This window comes from Ochotona curzoniae, unplaced genomic scaffold (assembly GCF_017591425.1).
Source record: "Ochotona curzoniae isolate NIBS_2020 unplaced genomic scaffold, NIBS_Ocur_1.0 contig_2699, whole genome shotgun sequence".
NCBI lineage: Eukaryota > Metazoa > Chordata > Mammalia > Lagomorpha > Ochotonidae > Ochotona > Ochotona curzoniae.
Genome location: NW_024465561.1, coordinates 8,035,566 through 8,050,005, shown reverse-complemented (window position 1 = coordinate 8,050,005; position 14,440 = coordinate 8,035,566).

Sequence of the window (14,440 nt, the reverse complement as noted above, 5' to 3'; positions counted from 1 at the left end):
AGCTTTAACCCCGTCTGTCTAACACTGCAGTGTAGACGCATAATGGTCACCATCTGCACGCAGACATTGTAGTTGTTCTTCTGCCTTCTTCTTTCACATGAATTCCTGAATATATGTTTCCTAGGACAAAGGTAATCAGAATGTTCTAAGATAACAAACATGTGCTCGCTGTGATCAGAAGCCCACAGATTCAAGAGGGTTTCAAAACCGGATCCTATCTGAGCTTATCCACCAGACCCAACAGGAACCGAGAAATTGAGGTGACTGACTGCTCCCTCAAGTAGAGTGGCCTCCTTTGGAAGGTGACAGTGCTGCTCGTCCATACTCCCTCTGTGTCTCAGTACAGTGTGCAGGGGTCCCTGGCACAGACACCAGCCCCAGGAGAGCAGGAAGCAGAAAGCCCAGGGACCTCTTCAACTGGTGTTGCAATGATGATATAAAACCTGAGGACTCTTGGTTTTATGTTGTACCTTATGTATGTAAAATAGAAGTCATCTTTGATCTCTACAGAGCTAGTGGGTTGGGGTAGGTGGTGAAGGAGGAAGGTGTGAATCCATCTACCCAAGTGGCTCTATTTCAGATTATAAGCCTTTGTTCCCTGGCAGTGATTGTCCTCCACCTCTTCTGAGCCTGCTGCTTGTTCTCTCTGCAGGAGCCACACATTATTATAACTTAAGATGCATAGCTGCCTCAACAAAGCTGCAACGCGTCTTCTGTTTAGCCTAAGTTGGCCTTTTCCCCCTTCTATTCTAATAGATCTTCTTTTTTCTTTTTGTCACTCAAAATGAGTGTCTGATGTGCTAGCATAAATTGTTAAAAGCAGTTTTAGGTAAAGGAAGAGAGAGTAAAGTGGAGTTTTTTTTTTTTCACAAAAGCCAACCTCAATTTATGTCAAAGAGGGTTAAAAGACCTTGGGATTAAAGCAATAAACTTGCTGCTGTCAAAACTAAAACCGCTAACAATTTAGTGCCAAACGCATGTTGTTCAATATCATTTCATATTACATTATGTCACAAAGAGCTGACGGTTCTGCATCACCCTGACAAGCCTGATTTACTCTGAAGAATTCATCGACATTTTGCACAGTCAAAGCCGACTTCATTTTGTTTGGATGGACAGAGGGAAATATCTCTACTCAAGTTCGAATATGAGTCTGGAAATCTATCTCAGATGAAAGAGTCAAGAGCCCATTGGTCTACAGTTTTGCCAATTCAAGTCCTTGGAACACACTGTTGACATTCTCATGGTCTCATTGGCAAAGTACTTAGACTGAAAGACTTCAGTAAAAATTCGCAAAAATTAAATTAAGTGTGTGTGTGTGTGTGTGTGTGTGTGTGTGTGTGTGTGTGTGTGTGATATCTCCAAAAGCAGGTGTACTGGTAGTTAGTTCTCCAGGGAAAGAATGTCACATAAAAAAATTCGCCTTGGTCCACGGCCTGAATCACTTGTAAGTGTCTAAGTAGACCTGAAGCAGCTTATTTTCTTAGTTATGTGCATTCCCTGGTGCTCTTTGCCCCATTTTGTTTGTGCCAATTCAAAGGCATGGGTGTGATCCGTGACACTGGGATACCTTGTGGTTCAGGAACAATGAGGACCATAGCAGGAAGGACTCACTGAGACAAAGGATTTTCTTGTGACACTTCACGGGGAAGCATGGCTCTGAAATTATGTGACCTGTGCTTTGAAGAGCTAAATGCAAATTGGACTGCCTTAAAATCAAATAAATGAATATACATACTGTATAATGTGACTTTTATGAATGTATATCTCATGAAAAATGTATCTTTATATACTTAGGCCTGAAAGATTATGCAACAAAATAATAGGAGTGGTTATTTCTGGATATTGATATTAGAGGCAACAGGTGACTTTTTTTCTTTTCATTTTTTTTTAATGAATGTTGTCACATTTTCTCAGAATGTATGGGGCTTACTTTCTAAATGAAGGAAAAATGTGCAGGAATTTGGCATAGCAGCTAAGATGCCACTAGGGCTACAGCAGGCATTTCTTACCAGCGTGCCCGTGGTCAAGTCTGTTCTCCACCCCTCATTCCGATTTGTGCTCAGGTGCACACTAGGAAACACTACTTTGGTCCCAGTCACTCTCATGGGAGACCTGCCTTAGTTCATTGTTTCCATCTTTGATCTTGCTCGGCTTGGTCTATGATGCATACTCGAGGAAAGAACCAGTGGGCACAAATCTCTGTCTCTCTAGAGCAGAAACAGAAACAACTAGAAAACTATCCTGAAGAAACTTACTATCCCAAGAAACCCCACAGCAAATGTCTTTGTAACCTGTGCCCCTGCAGTGTGAATCAGAAAAAGACAGTCCTCATCTTACAGGACTGTGAAATTCAAGTTCTTAGACCTCACTTCTTTTAAGGTGTGGTCTGTAGACAGCCACCTTTCTGACCTGCAGGGCTGGAAATGGAGAAAATGACGGCCCGGGATGGCTCGCCCTTTGAGTGTTTGTAATTCTCTCTTGGTTGTCCTGCAGCTGCTGTGTGCATGGCAACTGGCACTGTGATTGACAAGCTACAAGGAGGCTGAAGGCCGCTGCAGGAGCCTGAGAGGACTTGACAGGTGATCAGAACGATTCCAGGTGACAGTCAGAACAGAAGGGCTGTGGAGAGGGAGGGGTATGTGGGCACACATGCAAGCATGCTGTGTGCCCTCCAACACAGATGGGGATGGGTCTCAGATTCTCTTCACTTCTTATCTGGGGCCTCCCAGGGACTGTCTTGGCCTTCACTTATCTGGAGAGACCTCAGAGGCGCCTGCCTCTTCCTGGAACTCACTACAGCTTCCACCATAGCCCCAGGGTGCACCTTCCATGCCTAGTGTTCAACCAGGGCACTTTTACTCCCAAAGACATAAAGTCAATGAGAGGTGCTCCCTGTTCACAGGTCCCTGCTCTGCCAGACTTAGCTGTAAGGCCTTGACTTCCCCCTCTGTGATTGGCATCTATCCTTGGACCTCTGCCCTACAGGCTCAATCTGCCATTCTCCACCAGGGCAGTTAACCCAATAGCCACATTCCACCCCCCCGGGCTCCAGTGCATGGGTGCACAATGGAGCAAGATGTCACCTCTTGACTCAAGGGCTCTCCATCCAAGGATGAGCTGCAACAAAGACCTGGATGAGACGAGGATGGGAAGAAAGGCTGGGCAAACAGGATGCAGGGCCAATATGTGGGAGTCATCAAAGGAGGCTGGCAAAGAAAGCCCCAAGAAGAATGCAGGGGGAAGAGGTGGTACTGGAAGGCCACTGCCTATAGGACACTTTGATGCACAACACAGTTCTGGCTTAGAAATGTAACTGTAGCCTAGTTGGAGCGATCCCCACAATGCCACTAAACCCACTCCCTTCCCTGGTTCCTGTGAATGCTGGTATGTGTAGCAGATTGGGCCAGTCTATCCCATATCCCAATCTCGTACACATCAATGGGCATTGGAGCCTAACTCAACTCAATTGACCCTTCTATTCAGCCAATACTCACGCTGGCAGGAGTTGCCACCCATCTAACTAGGCCCAGCCCCAGCAGCCCTGGTTCTCATGCTCACTAGTGGGAGTTGTAGCCCATCAGAGAGGTGCCCACAGTTTCCTTACTGGGCCCACTCCCAGCCCCAGATCTTGCACTTTCCAGGTGATTCTATAGTCTAGCCTGACAGGACTTGCCAGTTTATGCTATGGCAAAGCCCAACCAGCCTGCACTTACTCTGGTTCATGCATGTACCAGCAGATATGGTTGCCTACCCAAGTTTGACTCTCCCCCTAACCAAGTTCACACACAGGTAAATAGGTATTTTAATCTGTTCAGCCTGGTCTACCACTAGTCCCAGCTCTCACACTCACCAGCTGAAACAGTTGACCTCAGGGGAGAACCTGCAGCTCAGACTGCCAAAGACCCACCTCACCTTGATATCTATCAGTAGATTCTCAGCCTGGCTATGTCCAGCCTGCTCCCAGTTCCAACTCGTACTGGCAGATACCACAGCCTAGCTCACCCAGTCAGCCTCCAGTCCCAGCCCTAATGTGAACTGGCTGATGTTGCAGCCCAACCTGGCATGTCCTGCAGACTGTCCTGCTTCTCACACCTTACAGTGGGTGCTAGGAACTGACCCAGCCTGGCCTGCCCTCAGACCTGAGTCACATATATGTCAGCTAGCACTGTAACCTGCTTTGGTCTGTGCTGCTCTCTGCCTTGGTTCTTATACTCGCCTGCAAGGACTGAGTCCTGACAGTAGAGTTTCCCAAGCTTCTTTATAAGGTCACCTTCTAGTAGCAGATCTTAGCACACTGGTGGGTCATCAGTCTAGCCTGGCTTGGCCCACCTCTATCTTGGCAGGAGCAAAGTCCTCACCCAAATGGGTCACACTCATTCTGACTCTCTCTTTTGGGTGTTATAACTCAGCCATGCCTGGTCCACTGCAAAGTCCAGCTATCATGTGGTTCAGCAGGTCTAGAGACTTAGTCCAGCCTGTCCTACACCTACCCTGGCTCTTGTGAGCACCAGTAGGTGCTGGAGCCCAAGCCCTGTCCGGCACATCCCATACCCAGTCCACACCCATGCTGAGGGATGCTTCAGCCATGTCCAGCCCAGTTTGTCACCTCCATTCCAGTGCTTGTGCTCACTAACAGAAACCACAGCCGAGTTGGGGTATTCCCTTAGCTCCCCAAACAAGCTTGTTCCCAACCACAGATCTTGCACATGCCAGCAGTTGCTCCAACCCAACCCAACAAAACGCATCACTCAGCTTGACCTTTGCCATCAGATGCTACAGCCTGCCCCCAGCCTGCCCCCAGTCTCAACTCTTGATGGTAGGTACTGCAGTCTAACCCTGCCCAGCCTGCCCCCCTCCCTGGCTTTCAATTAGACTGGTAGACATGACAGCTTAGCCTAACCCAACTTGGCCCGCACTCCATCCTGGCTCCTGTACATGCCAGTGTGCCATGGTTGTCCTGGTCCTTCCCATACCACCCCTTATGGAGCCCATCCACATACCTGCTGACAAGTAAAGCAGCCTTGCCCAGCACGACCAACAACCAGCTCTGACTAAGGTGGTTACCAATGGGAGCTATGGTCCACCAGGGAAGTTCCCCAAGTTCCCCCACCAGGTTGACTCCCAGAACCACATCTCATGTATGCCAGTGGATACTAGCCCCTTACCCATCAGTTTGTCCCCACCCAGTGTTGGTCTTTGTGTATGCAGCTGGATTTTGCAGCCCAGCCTACCCCACACTCAATTCTGTGGGTGTTACAGCTAGACCCGCCCAGCCTGTTCCCAACCTCAGTACCCATGAGTGGTGTTGAGTTCCATGGTCATGCCTAGCTCAGCCAATCACAACCCCAGCCCTTGAACAAGCCAACTGGTATGGTAGTCCCACAGGGGTAAACCCACGATCCCCTACAGAATCTGCTCCAAGACCCAGTTCTCTCATGAACTGATTATTGGTCCCACCCCCTTCCCCAACGGTCATTGATGAGTACTATGGTTGAGCCCTGCCAGGCACCTCCCACCCAGCCACCGGTAGACAGTGGTTGATACAACAATCCCAGCTCAGGTCTCCCACGTGAGTGGGTATATTGGTTTAGTCCCAAAAGGTCCTCCTGCTTCCGTCCTCTAAACCAGCTGGTATCAGTGCCCTCACTCACCTGCAAGTGTGGCAACCAGGTTGGTGGAAGTCCCCCAGCATCACTCCTCACCTGGCACACTTTCCCTCAGCATTTCTCCCTCTCACACATCTCCAGATCCACTTCTCTGAGCTATCCACAGCTCTCCATGCCTGGTCCTCCAGAGGTGTGCCGTGCCAGGCTGGGGCCCTGCCTGCATACTTGTGCACTGGTCCCCAAACCCTGTCAGTTGGGGTGATGGTATCTGCCCTCCAAAACCTTTAAAAAAATAGAATAGGTGAGTATGCTGACACACTGGTATAGTTAACACAAAATTGGCATTAACCAGGCCCAAGACACCCATCAACTATTAGCTGCTTTTCTCCCAGCAGTGTAACGCTTGTTCAGTACAATACAACCTAGGCTATTGCCTACAGCTGGGGGAATTTTTATTTTTGAGTTGTAAATATTCTTACTTATTTTGGATCCAAGTTCTTTATCAAATGTGTGATTTATTAGTGTTCTCCTCTATTCACCCACTATTTGACTAGGCCAAGCTATTAGCCTCCTGTTGATACCTTTCATCTTGCCTTGCTCCCCTTCAATTCAATAGCCAGAGAAATAGCTTTGTCGTTGTTATTAGGATTTATTTATTTTCCTGAAAATGAGAGCAAGTGAGCGAGCAAGTGAGAGAGAGAGAAAGCTAGAGAGAGGACAGTAGCCAGGAGTTGGCCAGACCAAAGGCAGGAGACAGGAGCTCCATCCAAATCCCCAGGCTGGTAGTAGGGACCCAAGTGCTTGGGCCATTTTTAGTACTTTTTTTTTTCAGAAGCATTAACAGGGAACTGGCTCAGAAATGGAGCTGCCGGGAGTGAGTACTACACGGGATCTAGAAATTTCAACCCACTGCACCACAATTCCAGCCCCAATGAATCCTTTTAAACATACATCCTAGTTCATCACACAGGATCGCCTATTAAAAATGCTTCTCTGAGCAGATCATTTCCAAAGTTAAAAATATACATAGACATTAAACAAGAAAAATCCACCTTTTCCAACTGCCCAATGCTACGAGGGTAAATTCTGCGATCATCTCCTGGCCTCTGCTTCACATCACTTCCCATCCCTCTCTGCACTCTCAGTCATGCTGGCTTGCTTTCAGAGTCCCCAAATCCCTGTAAGTCCTGCACTCTTGGAGTTTCGAAAGGCTTGCTCATTCCCTATGTCCCAGGCCACTCCTTTGCACCTGTGTCAGGTCACTTCTGCTTCCTGTGGGAGAATTCCATGGGCCTTTCAGTGGACAGGAGATCCCCCTGACACCAGAAGAGCGAAGCTCATCAAAGCCATCCTGGTCTGATTGGAAGATTCACTCTCGTTGGTATGTGATGATGGAACCAGGTGGCTGTCAGATCCCTCAACTCAGACACTCTTTTCCTTGTAATAAGAACATTCCAACTCATCTAGCCATAGGAGATGTTCATTTGGCTCTAGATTTTCACCTCTTGTCCAATCTCACTCCTCCATCTCCCTTCCCCACACTCCTTCCTAACCTCCAGCAGCCTCTTCTGCTCTAATGTTTGAGATCTACTTGCTAAAAGTTTGATCACAGGGAATATTGATTGGCAGGCATCTGGCTGCAGACTGTAAAAGGATGAGGCTGTTCGTTCTGGTTCCAGCACCCATTATCAGAGAATAACGACACACGATTGTCCCTTTCAGACCCAAAGGATGAGACGTGTGGACAAGGATCCCCAGTGAGGATGAAAATCCCCAAGAGGTTCTTGATGGATGAAGAACGCTTCCATTGAAAGATCACTCACTCTAGGTTTCTCCCGTTCTCCACCATCTGCCCACCATTCCACAGATTTGGGAATCACAGAATTGTTGACATTTCACTCAAAATCCTTGCTGACTTTTGTTGCTGAGCCCATTGTATCTATTAGCAAATCATCAGCCTTTATTGTCCCCCTAAGGAGTCTGGGGGAAAACCTGCTGCTCCTGAAATGTACGTGTGTGTGTGCCTTAAGTTTCACTGTACTCTGAGTCTCTTAGTAACCACCTTCACTTAGTCAAGTTCACCTGGAATCTCCAGGGGACTGGGCTGTTTCTCTCACCTGGACTGCTCTTGCTTGTGAGAGAAACAGAATCTTCATCCTATAGGGCTGGTCCATGTGATACCATGTGGTCAGCCATCTGCCCCCTGCCTGGCTGCTGCGATGATTGTGTCACACACACACACACACCTGACAGCACGACCGGTTTTTGGAACTTGCGTCCTCCCTGTTATCCTCACTGTCCCAGTTGCTGTTGTAGTTTGCAGGACAGAAGGAGAACTACCAGCCCCAAGCCGAGGTCCCACTTCTGCTGCGGGAATGGGCCACAGGCAGACACAGACACCTGCCTGTGTGCTGTTACGGCCCCCTCCCTGAGGCTGTGAAATGAGGCTTTTACTCTCCCGGCAACATCCTCTGACAACACTGCCCAAGTGGCTGGTCCCCATCTCCTGCTGGAGGCTTTCCAACCACTTAACACAGTTTTTCAATTTCCACTGCTTATGTACATACATCCCCATCCCTGAGAGCCGACTGCCACGGGAGCTTTCCTCTCCAAAATTCTGATGGACGGCGTTTTTACCCTGGAATGATCCCTAAGTTAAAGCGATAGTCACCAATATTCATTACGTGGTAATGGCATCGAGCACCAGATCAAAAATTCATGGCAAGCACCCTCTGAAACATTCTACTTTATGAATGCAGCCTGAGCAAATAGATGGCTCCATGGATATGCATTATACACACGCACCACACGTTGGTATCTCTGCACTGCATATGCGTGGGCACACTCATACACACACAGCCCCAGTTATACCACCTCCCCCAGATTCCCGTGGCCCTGCAGGACCCAATAACTCTGGGAATAGGCTTGGGGACAAAACGACTCAACCAAGAAATGAACAATGTGAATTTAGAGGAAGAGACTCAGTTTTGCTCATTCTACCACCAGCAGGAAGTTGATTCACTCACTGCCCAGCTTGTTCAAACAGCAGTCGCACCGGGCAAACACCAAGAGCCAAGCAGGTTCTCAGAATGCCTGCTGACCCTCCTGCAGGGATGGATGGAAGCTGCTCTCCAGCACCCAGAGCTTGAGGCCCGGGGTCCCAGAAGCTCGTGAGATCCAAGCAGTGGGCTCCCCCAGAACTGCCAGGAACCTTCCATGACTTAAGACAAAGGCCATGTTTCGAAATGATGAGAAAAACTTCACTGAAAGTCATGAAAAGAAAAGAAAAAAAGCTTGCTTCTCAACTCCCCCGGGTGAGAGGGGAGGACTCCCACCTTCTGGCAAATTCTACTGCCCTCTCTGTTTGGAAGATTCTTTCTTCTTTGTGCCTTGCCTTGTGTAACCATCCACACTAAGCCTGCCTCAGCGATATCCCTCAGGAAGTCATTTTATTGTACCACTTCCCATCCTAGGCCTCCAATCTTGTTTTCTCCTGTGTCTTGCAGCATTGCTGGGATGTTAGGGAGAAGTGGGCTGGGAGTTGGGCTCCACGTCCTATCTTTTGGACCATCTTTTAGCCACTATAACTCATCAGCACCGCTGGTTGGGCAGCCTCGTGCTCTGTGGAAAGCACGCAAGGTACGTTTAGGTTGGTGTGAACACATTTGGCTCCCATTTTCTCCCATAGCGGTACATTTTTTCCCTCTGTTTTCCTCCTTTTGACCCACAGGAAACAGAACCCCAAATCCCCACACCTTTCCACCTCATATATCTTCTGTCCTGAGCTCTGTCCCTGGGGTTGCTCTTGGCCAGTCTTCCCATTGAATCGCTCTCTGGCTTCCACGGCTTGCTTTATCACCTTGACTGCTTTCTCCTGGGTTTGTTCACTGTGAAAGCAGTTTCTTGAAAGATCTGAGTTCTACACAGTAATCGGGTTGGCTGTAAACATAACTGGAGATTTTTCTCACATACATAGCTATATATTATTGTCATCAGCATAATATGCAAAAACTATGCATTGATTTCAAAAATGTTACCTATTAACCTATCTTGGAATGACATTTTTGAAGTCGGTTTGTAGACACAGCCCTGCACTCCATAAAGTTTCGAGCCGTAGCAGGCCATACACAGGATGTTGGTTCTATATGCCTGAAAGCATTTGTCACCTAGTGACGCCACAACCATGCCGAAGTTGTACTGCAGATGTAAACCTCAAGTGTGCATGGTGATGCTGGAGTGAACAGCCCTGCTAGGTGCCAGTCATGTGAAGGCATAGCCCTCATATATGTACAATACATAATTCTAGAAAATGATAGCAGACAGCCATGCTACCGACTTATGCATTTACTTTCCAGTGCTTTTACCATTATTTTAGAGGGCATTGCTTCTAGTTACAGAGAATTTAAAAATTAGGATAAAACAGGGTGCTGTGCTATTAGCAGCAGTCTCACAATCTCACACCTATACAATGTCTCTCGACTGCACCATTTTCTGTCATGTTTGATTTCCTCTTTGGTTTGGTTTGTCATGGCCCTAGGCAAAGCTAAAGCATTTATATAGTCAGAATATGCAGTGGGCTGTGGCATCTAGGTTTGTGCTTCACAATTCTTCACTTTCTTCCTTCTCCGGCGCATAGGAAGCTTTATCTACTGAGTGTTCTGCGGTTTCCCATGGATGTATACTCTATCTTATTCCGACAATAAGGAAATCCACTGATGACCCACTTCTCAGAACATATCCTCCCCATGCAGCATTGCAGAACTGCCAATCTGCACATGCCCTTTTCCATCTCCTGAAATAGTCCCCAGATAAGACTTAGAGCAACCTCATGGCAGCCACGGCTTCCCATGGGATCTCTTGAGCACTGAGGACAGAATGGGCACCAGTGGTGAGGTACCACTCATGCCTCTCTCACTGGATAGGCACCCCTGCTCTGAAGATGCATCCTCCATGTTCTCTGCTGCTAGCTTGCAAGTTCCAATCTTTTCAAGTTCAGAGAGTAGCCAAAGTAGTACTCCAGTTCCAAAGTATTAAGTGGAGAGGAAAAGCCCTGCCCAGAAGGGGGTGAACTTCAGCAGTGGGGAAGGAGTATGGACAGCAGAAGAATGGTGGCAAGCTTCTGGAGGATTCTGTTGGTGCAGCAGTTATCAGAATTCACATGACAGGACACAGTCTCAGCGTTCTCCCCCATTTCAGGGAACCACAGGCACAGGGAAGCAAACCTGTTTTCCATTCTCCACGTCTTCCCACTCTGGGGCAATGAAATTGTGCTGCATAGATGCCAAGGGAAAGAAACAAAGTTGAAACCTACCCAATTAGACTCAAAGAGAATGTGAGGGAGATGCAAACATCCCCTTCTTGGATTTACGTCCACACTTGTACATGGCCAGAAGAGTTGCCAACCCTAGCAGGGGACACACAGTTAAACTGGAACTTCAGATGTGCAGTGAACACCTCTGTGATGAAACCGTGTCCCTAATATTTCACAGAACATGTGTATACCAAAATGTATCTGTTGCCTAGCTAACATTTAGTTTCAAATGGGCTTTAGGGGTATTTTCCCCCTTTTGTTAAATGTTGCCAGACTTAGGTCAAGACAAAGTTCCAAGGCTTCCTTTGATTCTGCCTGCCTCTGCTTTATGTGTCAAGCCTGACGTCAGGGCCACAGAGGAGGGGAACGCACAACACACATGAGAAAAGTTCTCAGATCAGCACTGGATACTGTGTCCAGGCCAGCACCCATTACAGAGTAATAGCTCAAGTTCCTGCTGCTTTTTGTTTTTTTCTATTGAGCTCCCTACTAGTCCCCGTGGGATCGCAGGAGAGGATGCATGAGTAAGCACTTGGGTCTTTGTCACCTACACGGGAGCACAGGATGAAGTTCCAGGCTCCAGTCTTGGTCATTGCTGCCACTTGGGGAATGAATTGGTGTAATGAATCTCTCTATCTGTCTCTCTCTCTCTCTCCCCCTTTCAAATAAAATAAATAAATCACAAAAATATTAAAACAAGACCCAGCATGGTAGCTTAGTGAATAAAGTGCTCACCTTGTACACATCAGAATCCCATATGGATGCTGGTTTATGTCTTGGTGCCACCGCTTCCCATCCAGCTCCCTACTTGTGGCCTGGGAAAATAGTCAAGGACAGTCCAAAGCCTTGGGACCCTGCACCCATGAGGGAGACGTGGAAGAGCCTCCTAGCTCCTGGCTTCAGATTGGCTCACCTCTGGGCACTGTGGTCATTTGGGGAGTGATTCAATGGATAGATAATCTTCCTCTCTGTCTCTCCTTCTCTCTGCATATCTGGTTTTCCAATAGAAATAAATAAATCTTTAAAAAATTAAAACAAAACTTGGGGTGAGCAATCAGTGTAGTGATTAAGACACTGGTTAAGGTGACTTACAACCTGTAGCAGCCATCCTGGGTTCATTCTCTAGCTCTGGCTCCTGCCTCCAGTCTCCTGACAATGCAGATCCTGAGAGACAATGGTGATGGTTCAAGTACTGGATTCCTGCACTCATGTGAGACCTGGACCTGTACCATGTTCCTGGCTCTGAGCTTCCTCCACAGCCCAGTCCTATCTATCACAGACATTTGAGAAAGCACTAGCAATCAGAAATACTTTGTGTCTTTACCTCTAGAATAAAAACAACATTGGGAAAATAAAATTTAAAAAAAGAATATTCTGCTTAATTGACAGCCACATCGCTCTGGTGTGAAGCCAGAATGCATGAGTGATGGCAAAATTCAGTTCATCACACTGCCTTGGAGCAATGAGACCATGTGAATTCCTTGTGCAGAGGGACAAATCCCATCAAATATGTGTATGGAACCCCAGAAATGGACACTTACATACACAGACTAAAACTCTGTATGACAAATTGCATTCGATTTTTATTTTGGTTTGAACTACTAATGATTTCACCTGCATGAAATTCCTCTATTATTTTCACTGCTGGAAAAATCACAGGGTGGGAAGTGCCTCCAGTACCTGTCACAGATAAGGTGTAAACAATGCCAGCCAATGAAACCTTATAGAGTACAGCCCACACGCCCATAGCAGAACAGACCATCACAGCAGAAAACACGTTAGTCTGCAAGGCAGTCTGCAAGGAGACACCTTGTAAGCAAGTTTGAAGACTGAATTTCTAATATCCCTGGATGACAGCATTCACCGATCAGAGAGGGTGGGAGGGCAGCGTCCTGGATGCTCAGACACTGGGTTGTCAAGGTCTGACCACGCTCTCTCGCCTCCTCCTCCACACCAGGTTGAAGCACAGTCAAGCTGGCTGCTAGCAGTCTTGCGCATCCTGCTGTCACTCCACATTTTGGCAATAATTGCTGTATTCACTAATGTGCTCTTTCCTTAAATCCGTACAAATGGATGAAACCCTGCTATTCCACAGGGAGAAGGACTCTTAAAGAAATTTGTGACTGCATCAAAGGTGGTGAGGTTTGGGAGAGAAAGCATTTAACATTCAAATATAACACAATGACCAAAAGAAAAATGTTCATGGAATACAAACCTAACTATGTAGATGATCATTTGTATAATTATTTATTTTTTATTTTTTCTTATTATTCCATTTTGTTTGTTTGTATAAGATTTGTTTTATTTTTTATTGGAAAGTCAGGTATACAGAGAGGAGGAGAGACAGAGAGGAAGATCTTCTGTCCACTGACTCACTTCCCAAGTGGCCACAATAGCCATGCGCTGATTCAAGGCCAGGAGCCCAGAACCTTTTCCAGGTCTCCCACATTGGTGAAGGTCTGAATGCACTGGGCTGTCCTCGACGGTTTTTCCAGGCCACAAACAGGGAACTGGATGGGAAGCAGAGCTGCTGGGATCAGAACTGTTGCCCACATGGGATCCCGGTGTGTCCAAGGTGAGGACTTTAGCCATTAAGTTGCTGTGCTGGGCCCTTTTCTTATCATTCTAAAACACATCAGCACTTAGGTGCACATACAGAGAGAGAGAGAGAGAGAAAGAGAGAGAATCTTTCATCCATTGTTTCCCTCCCCAACTAACTAAGCCTCCGAAGTCAGGAGCCACAGTTCCGTCCTAGTCTTCCACACAGGATGCAGGGTACTGAGTAGCTGGACCATTATCTACCACCTAAGTAGGAGTTGGATTCCCTACTTAGGGAGTCTGAACTTGTACTCTGATAGAGGATGCTGGCATTTTACACTGCTGTGCTACAGTTTGGGCCCCTGGATGCCCTTTTCTGGATTAGTCATCTGATAGTATCTCGTTAAAATGTAAAAGGGATTGAATTTTTCTGCATGTGGCAGAAAAATCTGACTTCCCCTACAGCACTAAGGGAGGATGCCTTGAAGAGTGACCCTGCAATCAGCATAGTCCAAAGAGGGTAAGTGTGATGGCAAACACAGAAAAATCAGGCCGCCATAACTGGAGCTTAAAAAGTCAAGGGAGTGCTGTCATGATGGCTCAAGTGGTTACTCCTCTGCCTGCAATTGCCGGCATCTTAAATGGGTGCCCTGGTGTTCCTTCATGTCCTGGTTCTTGCACTTCCCATCCAGCTCCCTGGTTGTGGCTTGAGAAGCAGTGGAGGATCACCCAAAGCTTTATTCTCCTGCATCCTCATGCGAAACCCATATAAAGCTCTGGCTTCTGATTAGCTCAGAAGTCGTCTGTAGTCATTTGAGGAGTGAACCACTACTACAGTCGTTTGGGGAGTGAACCAACAGACTGAAGGTCTTAATCTCTCTGCATCTTCTCCCTGTAACTCTACCTTTCAAATAAAATAAATACATCCCTTTTTAAAAAAGCCAAGGAAAAATTTGCCAGGTTTTGGGGGCAGGGAACCATA